Source organism: Mizuhopecten yessoensis, unplaced genomic scaffold (genome assembly GCF_002113885.1).
Source record: "Mizuhopecten yessoensis strain PY_sf001 unplaced genomic scaffold, ASM211388v2 scaffold8507, whole genome shotgun sequence".
In the NCBI taxonomy this organism is placed as follows: domain Eukaryota; kingdom Metazoa; phylum Mollusca; class Bivalvia; order Pectinida; family Pectinidae; genus Mizuhopecten; species Mizuhopecten yessoensis.
This window is the reverse complement of record NW_018407582.1, coordinates 934385-946842: the sequence shown is the minus strand read 5'-3', so window position 1 is coordinate 946842 and position 12458 is coordinate 934385.

Below are 12458 nucleotides of genomic sequence, written 5' to 3'. Positions count from 1 at the left end.
ACATCACACATGGAGGCATGCCCGTAAATGACCTTACTTGTTGATAGGTCGTTAAACAATGATATAACCAAACCAAACCATTTTGGAACCCGCAAATATAAACTAATAGTCTGCTGAAGTCATGACAACGAATCCTGTCGGGATCTCGAAGTTTGAAAGCCTGCCGTCGTCTTCATTATGCGTCATTTCCGAATGTATCCTGGCAACCCAAGTTAAATCTGAAATAATCCGGTAACCTAAAATTTAAAGGTATGAAGATCTGCCGAAGTATCAACATTCAGTTAAGGAATTGCAGGTCTTAAAAACTTATTTGATCTTCACAACGCATCTTTTCTCGAACTGCAAGTTAAAGGCTTGCCCTGGTTGGTCAACGGTCGGTTAGAGTTAACTAGTGGTTAGAGAAATTTAAACAATATAAATACAGCAAAACAAAGACCATCTGATATCATTTCACTGCCAAAGATTTGTTGCGACAGGTCATCTTGACGTGTTTAAGAAATTTATTTTGCTTTGACAGACATTGCTTACTATTGGCAACAATTTGAACATTCCACTAACAACTGTTTAAAGCAAACCAACCTTTTACATGTAGCAACCGGGGCCACAGTCAGCGGAAATATTAACAATATCTCCCTTCGGGAGCCTCTGGTTTGAAAGTCGCTTAAAACAAGCATTATGACAACACAGACGTCGCATGCATAGAGATAGTTTAGAAACAAGATACTCTCACTGAGATGCTTAAGTGAATTAAACCAAAAGAATATTCATCGAACTTTGCAACCGTCAAAAAATCTAATAAAAACATCAAACACTCAATACAGTGTAACACAACTTTACAAAGACAATCCAATGTGGTTAACGCATTTCATGTCTGCTTGCTTCACTCGTTTAACACAGCAAATTACTCTCCAATAACATAGATCGATGGCTATCAGAGTTTTTAACACCTGTTCAAATTCCTAAAATGTATCCTTAATTTAGCAAGTGTTGTCTTTGATTAGGGATTCGTCCATTTTGGTATTTTTCCATATGAACAGAATGTTTGCTGCAAAGGCGTACTTTTTGTGGTGTAAATAGTTTGGCGTAAATTGACGGAAGGCGACACCAGGCGATCGACAAATCATTTTGGACGGGGAATCGATAAACTACTCTACAAACTCCCTTGAAGTGAGAAAATGATTCTGATACCAAAATTGAATATGTTGCAGGCAACTTTATGAGTCAATATCTATCTAGTTTAGAGGTAGAAAAGTGGCAATTTCATAATGTTATTTATTGCGTTTTCTTTCTTCCGCCATACGCTTTGCATAATTGAATTTTGCAAAAAGACTACTGAACTGGGATTAAGGTTAGGCGTCTAGACGAACGGACGTTATTCTCCTTGATGTACGGTTTCCTTTTTAACCTAAGAGATATAAATACTGCCAGCCAGTCGTAGTTATACAACATTACCAAAGACAATAAATGTTATTTATCTAAACATAGCTTAGCTTTTTATGTACCGCAAATGTGTGTGATGACGTCATAAGTATGCAAAAGGAGAACTCTTCAAATGGAAGCACATTTTATAAAGGGGAATCAATGATCCGAAAGACAGCGTTGGTTTTATTACCGCGGCGGTTGAACTTCAATCGGGAACCGTCGGCACTTTCCGTAAACGAGAAAATACATTTTATTCGTTAACGGAACCATGATACATGTATTCTGGTTTGCTTGCATGTCAACAAATCATACGATCACATGTTATTTCATTAATATTAACTATTTCATTTTATATGAAGTAGCGTTAAACGGTTTTTTATCCAACAAGATTACTTACTCTTGTTACAAATAATTAAGTCCGTGTTAACGATGAGGTACATGTAAATTACGTAAGCCTTAAGACAGAATGAATGACGCTGTAGTTTATGCTGAAATTGTCTTACGACAAACTCAATTTAACATCCCATTAATTTGACCATATCAGGATTCAACCATTCAATGTACTCCAAAGTGCTGAGATGTACTGCACTGTACTTAAAAACAGTGGAATATCTCCCAGAATGTCAACACAATCAAGTTGATAATGTGCTTGTGACGTTATCTGGCGTTGGTTGTATGACGTCATGTCACTTAACTTTATTTATTCAACTGTAGGACGGACTTTAAAACTTAGTTGACGAATCCCAAAAGCGCATGGCAACGTCAATGCTGCAATAACCCTTTAAACGCCATACGTTAAATATGGGATTTTAATGGTTTCCAACCATATTTACAGTCCCGCAGTTAAAGTGAACATTTATATTTAACGACGCCATTCACAGTGCATCATCTTCTGGTTCAACTCCAATTTGATGCAAGTTTTACAAAAGAATGATTGAATATGTTCCATTCTTTAACAAAACCCTTTGATGTTGTCTATAATAATATAAAGCCAAATATATAAAGATTAATTTATTGTTGACCCACTAATTTCATATAGGGAGCCGGTATTGAATTTACATGTATACACTGAAGAGAGGAAGCTCATCCCGGAGAAAACTGCATAGCTAATACTATTTTAACTGACCCGAAATAGGTCCATATGTAGTATCTGAATCTGTTCCGACTTTCTTGCTTTTGTAGGCATCTATCTTATATAAATCGTTTTCCATTGCAAAACACTACACATTGTTTTATATATCTTTTGTTTACATCTCCTCTTTTTTAACTACGATCGATTTATCAAACAAATCAGGATTCTCATCCCGAAGCTAAATAACCAATCAAAATGTAGTCGATCCTTTTTTATGTTCTTACGATCAATGGTGATCGGTTTCTTGCCGCACGAAAAAAGTATTACAAGAATGAATCAACATCGATTATATCATTGATTTCAATACTTGTAATCTCATCTCACATGTTAGAGCAATTATACATACAAGAACAAAACTTGTATTAAGAATTTAAATGTTAAGATGTATGTAAGGCACTATGAAGCCCTTTCATACATTCAATAGAGACATGAGCAACAACTTTTAAGTGCACAAAAAGACAGCCACAGCTAGTCCTCGTCAAAATAAATTGGTTTCTAATTAGCATTCATGAAACATAAAACTGAAATAGTTCTCCCCAGGGCATCAATCCTTTGAAGTGCTGTCAGTTATCATGTTTTCACAAACATTAATGACCAATAATTTGTTTTATCTTTTGGGCTATTTTCAGCAACGTTGCTAAGGAAATGGGTGATACCCCGCATCTGTTAATCAGGGAGACGATGTTATCAGTTCCGGTCACGCATGCTCCCTACATATTTCAAAAGGGAACTTCCGCTGAAGTGATGCGCTGGATCATTGTGCAAGGAGGTACAATTGAATATAGCTTTATAGAATGTATATCAATATCGTTTTTCTTTAAATCCATGATTAAGTGGAGAAATAATGAAATGTTTACAACTATAGAGATTATACAAATATTTATAAATGATTATTGGTACAAGTACAAGTATTTACATATGATTGTACAATATCTCGATATACAAATGCTCCTCTTCCTGAATGGAGCAATAGATCTCTTATCCCGAAAGAAAAAGAAAAAAACAATTCCAAATTCAACAGTTGTTTGCATATCAATAGCTAGATCGCGTGTAGGAAATATCAGGATAACAGAATCGCGCTCAAGGTCCAGTGTAACATGATACTTCTCGATAGTAACATGATTCCTCTCAATGGTAACATGATTCCTCTCCATGGTAACATGATTCCTCTCTATGGTAACTTGATTCCTCTCCATAGCAACATGATTCCTCTCCATGGTAACATGATTTTTCTCCGTGGTAACATGATTCCTCTCCGTGGCAACATGAATCCTCTCCATGGTAACATGATTCCTCTCCATGGGAACATGATTCCTCTCCATGGAAACATGATTCCTCTCCATGGTATTAAGATTTATCTCCATGGTAACATGATTCCTCTCCTTGGCAACATGATTCCTCTCCATGGTAACATGATTCCTTTCCATGGTAACATGATTCCTCTCCATGGTAACATGATTCCTTTCCATGGTAACATGATTCCTCTCCATGGTAACATGATTCCTCTCCATGGTAACATGATTCCTCTCCATGGTAACATGATTCCTCTCCATGGTAACATGATTCCTCTCCATGGTAACATGATTCCTCTCCATGGTAACATGATTCCTCTCCATGGTAACATGATTCCTCTCCATGGTAACATGATTCCTCTCCATGGTAACATGATTCCTCTCCATGGTAACATGATTCCTCAACATGACAACGCTCTCCGGGTCCAGGGTAACCTGATTCCGCACCAGATCAATGATAACATGATCGCTCTCCAGGTCCAGGGTAACATGCTCGCTCTCCAGGTCCAGGGTAACATGCTCGCTCTCAATGTCCAGGGTAACATGATCGCTCTCCATGTCCAGGGTAACATGTTCGCTCTCCATGTACAGGGTAACATGATCGCTCTCCATGTCCATGATAAAATATTATCTCTCTCCAGGTCCATGGTAACCTGATTTCGCACCAGATCAATGATAACATGATCGCTCTCCGTGTCCATGGTAAAATATGATCTCTCTCCTGGTCCAGGGTAACCTGATTCCGCACCAGATCAATGATAACATGATCGCTTTCCATGACCAGGGTTGCATGATCGCTATCCGGATCCAGGGTAAAATTATCGCTCTCGGGGTTCAGGGTAAAATTATCGTTCTCCGGGTCCAGGGTAACATGATCGCTCTTTTGGTCCAGGGTAACATTCTCGCTTTCCGGGTCCAGGGTAACATAATCGTGCTCCATGACAAGGATAAAATGATCATGCTTTCTATGCATAGGGTAACATGACAGCGTTTCAGGCCGATTGTAAGGTAAGCGACCCAACGTGACATGAACGCGCCCAAGGTCAGAGTACATGACCGCGCTTCAAGGTACCGTGATCACACTCAAGGTCCAGGGTCGTGGTCCAGGTCAATAGTAACTTGCATGTGATCTCAAGGTAAAACAAAAAAAGATCACGTTTCAGGGCTATAACTTGAACGCGTTCGAGGTCAAGCATAACAGGATCGCGTTCTGGGGTTACAAGATCGGGCTCAAGGCATAGAACACGATCACGTTCCAGATTAAGGATAACACGGTTGGACACAAGGCCAATGGTAAGATGATCGCATTCTGGGTCAATGGTAACATAATCGCATTCCGGGGCAACATGATTGCGCTTTAGGTCACTGGTAACGTGATCGCGTTCCATGCAGGTCACTGGTAACGTGATTGCGCTCAAGGCCAAGGGTAACATGGTCGCATTCAGGGGTAACATAATTGCATCTCAGTCCAATGGTAACAGGATTGTGCTCCAGGTCACTTGTTACTTGATCACGCTCTAAGATACATGATCACGTCTAAGGTCAAAATATATTTTATTTTGACGCCGTATGGTTTATTCAAATCAACCAGATGCGACCTTATGAGGATGGAATAGGAAGATATTTCCAAATCGCTTATGTTGATGCTCACGAAAATAATGTTTTTGGATTGTACTGCTTTTGTTCATAATCAAGTACATTTTAAATGACAAACACCATATTATATAGTAATCAGAGAGAAACACGTGTCTAATTACACATTTATTTTATTTATATATTACTGACCAGTAACTTAAGCATCATGCTTCTATATATTGGAGCGACATCTTTGTGAAACGGTGTACGTAACTTGTGTGATTTCACTGTGGTAAAATTCAACTTTATTTTGGTATTTAACATTTAAGGCCTCCCATAAAATGCTCGTACACGTGTATAAACAGATCGCGCGCTATTAAACGTTCAACACCTCCGTTTTCATTCACCCATGGCATGACTCATAGGCTGTTACGAAAATAACATTTAAAAAATGCCGTACTTACACAGACATGCACAATATCTTCGGTGATCGAATGATTTACCCGAAGCTGTTCAGTTATAAGAGTGTCATTAACGAGGGGGAAAAAATAAGATGAAAAGAACTGTATTTCTAAATAATTCGAATAATTTAAAATTCAAGACGCCTACCATCAAGTTCCGTCCTGAAATGTTAATATTGACATCTTACATTTATGGGGTAAACGGGTAAACATGATGGAACCGATCCCTACATGACTGGAATACATTGTAAAAAATCAAATAAAAACAACATAGGAATGTTAATAATTAAGTTTATCAATTGTATTTTGAATTATGCTACTCATAATGATACATATAAAATGCTTTCCTTCCATCTACTAAGCGTTATATTGGTCTGCTATTGGTCCAGCCGACTAAATGAAAGGACGCCAGGTTTTTGAATGACCTGCCAGCTTTTTCCATCTTTCGTCCTCCTGAAAGGTCGGTTATATGTTTCATGATTCAGTGGTCAAACAGAATCACTACTTGACCAAACGGAACACCTTTTAACATATTTGTAAACCGTTTTGTAAAGCTATAAATAACGACTTGTAAGCTTAATGGCAAAAGTCCGAAAAATATCATTTCCTATACGCAGAAATTATATTAATAACTTCTGATTTACCATCAGTATAATATACCAATTATTTTAAAATCATTTACATGCAATATGAATCTTCAACATATACTATTTCAAACGAAATATTGATGAAGAATAATGGAAAAAAAAATATTGCTGTCATTCAAGCTGGCTATGCTTGAAGTCAGAGGTGATCAACGTGCTGTTATGCCCCATAACAGGGAGTCTACTAATTTGTCTGGTTAACCGACTCGACACCTCAGCGACTCTATTATGATCACTTAATAAAAAAATCATGGCAGTAGTTTCAGACAAAATATTTTATGTCGACATTTCTGCTTGATTTTATATTTGTATATCCGTAGGTGGAACACGTGAACTGTCGTTATAACCCAAGCGATACAATCTGTTAGAAATTGCTCTAGACGACTGAACACGGAATCGCTTTAAGCTACGAAAGGCCTCACTAGCTCGATCTACTTATCGTTTCATTTAGAATAAAAATATTAAGATCCTAAGCGGCGCACCGGGAAACACTATATATCTACATGTAGAAAGTGCACATACGTACATGTGTCATTTGAATTTACCGAGATGTTTCAATGGCGAAAATCACATATACAGAGATACATACAGTTGCCATGCGGGACAACCTCCCGCCGAATGTAGCGAACGCAATGAGAGTATTACTGGAAAACTCAACCGCAAAACAATATTATTTAAGGAAAATGATAAGCTATGAAATACAAAATCACAACTATAATTGTGTATATCTATATTACGAGCTGACTGTCAAAGGATTGTAAACCCTGTGCATATTTTGTAAATTGTCAGAATAAATCTGTGCGTATCGTTGTTTATAAATGTATTGCATATAAACATTACATCATATGTACATGCGGTAAACTGACAACAAATAAAGTTCACTGAAGCAAGATCCTGTCATACAATCACTAGAAATTGTTTTAGGAAAAGAACAATCTTAAGGATACCTGTCCCACTGAGTGCAAAACACAAGAGAATTCCACGTAATTTTTTCATACCTACAGTTACCTCCCCTTTATTTTAATTTGTATATAACTTAAGCCGGTTCTAGCGGTCACCATGAGGCTCGGTCGGTTAGAGTGACCGTTTAAATAGCTAAAGGTTCGAACCCCGGTCTAACCACGTTTCGTTTTTACATGTTGTTGATTTCTATCATATAATCGTTATTTGTTCATAAAACATTTGGGAATTATTGGGTTTTTTTTGAGAAAAGAAGTATTGATGTTATAGTCAATAGTGTTTAATGTATGGTAACATTTTTGACAGCGATGCAAGGATCATTTACGTGTTCTGACATCATGGTAAGATGTTATAATAGAAAGGAATTTCACACGGCATTATAATGTTAAAATCACTTTTATAAGTAACATTCGTTAGATCTGACCTTATCTGTGAATGTTGGTTTGGTTTGTTCATGTTTTTCGTCCTATAACATTGTAATGGACAGCTCTGTTCATTTAAGGGCGAGACAATCAATCAATCAATCAATCAACTGGAGTACCAACGGAAAAAAACCCACCGACCTGCAGATAGCATCTATTCCAAGCAGGCCTCGAACATGTGATCAAGTGGTGGAGATTGCTTACCGACACAGCTATATATCGTCCCTTACAGACACTGCTATATATCGTCCCTTACAGACACAGCTATATATCGTCCCTTACAGAAACAGCTATATATCGTCCCTTACAGACAGAGCTATAAACCGTTCCTTACAGACACAGCTATATATCGTCTCTTACAGGCACAGCTATACATCGTCACTTACAAACAAAGCTGTATATCGTCCCTTACAGAAACAGCTATATAACGTCCCTTACAGACACAGCTATATAACGACTTACAGAAACAGCTATATAACGTCCTTTACAGACACAGCTATATACCGTCCCTTACAGAAACAGCTATATATCGTCCCTTACAGACACAGCTATATATCGTCTCTTACAGACACAGCTATACATCGTCACTTACAAACAAAGCTGTATATCGTCCCTTACAGAAACAGCTATATAACGTCCCTTACAGACACAGCTATATAACGACTTACAGAAACAGTTATATAACGTCCTTTACAGACACAGCTATATACCATCCTTTACAGACACAGCTATATATCGTCCCTTACAGACACAGCTATATAACAACTTACAGAAACAGTTATATAACGTCCTTTACAGACACAGCTATATATCGTCCCTTACAGACACAGCTATATATCGTCCCTTACAGACACAGCTGTATATCGTACCCACAAAAAAAGCTGAATGCCGTCACTTACAGACACAGCTATATATCGTTCCTTACAAACACAGCTATATATCGTACCTACAGACACAGCTATATATCGTCCCTTACAGACAGAGCTATAAACCGTTCCTTACAGACACAGCTATATATCGTCTCTTACAGACACAGCTATACATCGTCACTTACAAACAAAGCTGTATATCGTCCATTACAGAAACAGCTATATATCGTCCCTTACAGAAACAGCTATATAATGTCTCTTACAGACACAGCTATATATCGTCCCTTACAGAAACAGCTATATAACGTCCTTTACAGACACAGCTATACATCTTAAAATATTATTGAACTGTGCTTTGTGAAATATCCACGTATTCACGTGTCCTGTGCTACAAATAAACATTGAATATGGAACTACATTTTGTTGTGTTATTGTTGTTGACGGTTGCTAAGATCTCTCACGATAGTGTCACATTTCCCCGCGAAAAAACACTGTTCTCGCCACTGCGTTGCACCCGTGTATAAGCAGGAACAAACCCTGTTTATTTGTTTTATTCGTTGTTATATCGATCCACTGAAAGGATTCGTCAATGTAAATATAAGGAATGATATTTATTTTTTCAACATTTATGAGGTCATAACAACAATGGGTTTTTGGACATATTTTACATGAATCGCTAACGCGATTCATTCAATATGTCCATAAACCCATTGTTGTTATGACCTCATAAATGTTGAAAAAATAAAAATCATTCCTTAAATAACGCCCCTACAGAAACAGCTATATTCCGTCCTTTACAGACACAGCTATATATCGTCCCTACATAACAGCTATATAACGTCCCTACAGAACAGCTATGCATCGTCCCATACAGAAACACCTATATAACGTCCTTTACAGACACAGCTATACATCATCCCTTACAGAAACAGCTATATAACGTCCCTTACAGAACAGCTATGCATCGTCCCTTACAGACACAGATATACACCGTCCCTACAGAAACAGCTATAAACCGTCACTTACAGACACAGATATACACCGTCCCTACAGAAACAGCATTATACCGTCCCTTACGTACAGACACACCTATAAACCGTTCCCTACAGACACAGCTATATACCGTCACTTACAGACACAGCTGTATATCGTCCCTATAGAAACACTTAGATAATGTTCCTTCAGACACAGCTATATACAGTCGCTTACAATCGCAGCTAATAACCGTACCATAGAGACACAGATATATAGTCCCTTACAGACACAGCTATATACCGTCACTTACAGACACAGCTATATACCGTCTTTAAGATGACGAATGTACGCAGCTATATTTTCCCATTACAGGGTATGTGGTTTCAACAGTCTGTCAGTGTTTGCCCATTATAACCAATGTAAACATCGTTCCTTTCATCTGTTGAATATTAATTATCAATGAACCATTAACTTGACAATTATTGTTTTAAAATCACTTAATCTCTATTTATTTTGATATCAAGCAAGCACCTTCCTTGGCCATGAATATTTATGAAGCGGTAATTGTTTCAAACAAAACAGGTTCTTGCTTCAGTGGAGGAGAACTAAGGATGGGGGAGAACGCGGAATAAACATGTACAAGCTCTGTTCTTCAGAAAGGAAAGTTCCAATCAATAATTTGTGTTCAGGTTCACGTGTACCAAAGCCTTGCAGTGTCACAGATAACGTGGGTGTTTTTGTTTATAGCCGCCGTTTCGATTTTTTTAAATAATATATTCACTTGTAAAAATATCGTTACACGTATTTCGAGTTTCGAAGATAATAATGTCTGTTTTTCCTTTAACACGAATTTGATAATTTGTTTTAGCCATTCAAAGGACGAATTTTGAAGAACATTTCAGAGAGAAGACAATGCATTCGTTAAAGAAATAATTCTTCTGAGATTAAATTCAACAAGATTAATCTATTTTATTATATTTTGTTAATTCAATAAACGTCAAATATGTAACGAATGCATTTATTCAAAAGTGAAAGTTCTTAATTTTCCCCATTGAACACAGTTCATAGTTTTGTCATATATTTGTCTACATATCTGGACAAATGTACCGTAGACAAACTCGACAATTTAATACTAGCTGCTCAAATATCCTTCGCGTACATAATTGTGCGGGTATACATTTTTAGTACATGGTACTTGACTTTTGTGTTGCTTACACCATGATCAATAGTGACGCCGTTTATATAAATGTTTAGGATTGTATGAAATTATAATATGAAAATATAATGAGTTATCTCCTAAAATATTTTAAGACTATTTGATATATCTTCATTGTTTATAAGATATCTATTATAAATTCATAGAGATATCTCAATTACGTAGCATATAACACAATAATAATTTATCTCCTAAAGCATATTAAGTATTATTTAGGTATTAATTGTTAAGTTGGCTGATCAAATACTTGTATAATTATCATTCGGCTAACCTCGGCCGGTTCCGGTAGTAGATCTGCCGAGGTGTGCCGAATGGTATAATTCTCCCTCTTGCGTACCGGGGTGTTACAATACTGCCTGGTAAATGAATGTTCTATTTTCTTAGATATTACATACATATACTTGCTAGTATAATATAATCTTGAACATTTATATCGAGCATATACTTATCTGATTGTTTTTAAATTCCTTTAATTGGTATTATCTTGATTCAGTCATATATATAAATTTCTTTCAACAATATCATACATGTAAGCGTATCTATAAAAAGAACTCTTTCAGAAATTCGAGGAAATCATTTAATGCAACCATATTTGGAAAATGTGATTCAACGGTATTTGAGACTGAGTTTGAATGTCCTTACTTTACTGTGAAATTTTCCGGGATGATCCTGGTGCTTGTTATGTCCCAAGAAAAACAATACACGAACAAAAAATGAGGTCAGTAAAAGCTAGTATAGCTCCGAAACAGATAACATTTTAAGTAATTACACGACAATTACAATTAACACACGTAATAATATATAGTACATATTTCTAGGGCAAAATGTTGCAAACAATTGGGATTTAATTCAAATAACTTTGAGGCTTCATTTATATTATAATTCATATATAAAACGAATTTAGTCAAGATTATTCATTTCTCTGTAAAATAAATGTATGAATTAGCAGATAAATAAATAAACAAATAAAAGAAGAAATAGTTGAAAAACAAATAACTAGATAACTATTTCAGGGCCCGACAGCCAACCCAATGGGCGTTTAAAATGGGCTGGGCAACCCACCTTTAACTCATTCACCCCTGAAATTCATAATGAATTATTCCAACCCTTGAAACGGAGGAGTCAAATGTGTCTTCATGTGTTAATATTTCTTCTTTAGATAATCAGTTATACATTTCAAACGTGTTCTACTTTTCCGTCGTGTGTGGCCCATTTCACAGCTAGTTAACTGCAGTTAATATCGATTATTAAAACACACAAAGGACCACAGTTTTATAATGTCAAATGTAATGAATCCTTTACAAAAGGAAAATGTTACAATGTGGAACCAATAAAAAACAGCACCACTGTCATAAGCAATTTGACGTGTTTATTAAATCGGCCTGGAAATCAAGGAAAAAACGTTATCGCAGGCTGTTATCTCTATCAGCACTCGTATACAATACGTTATGTTCCGATCGGGTTCACACGGGTGATAAATCATAACCCAC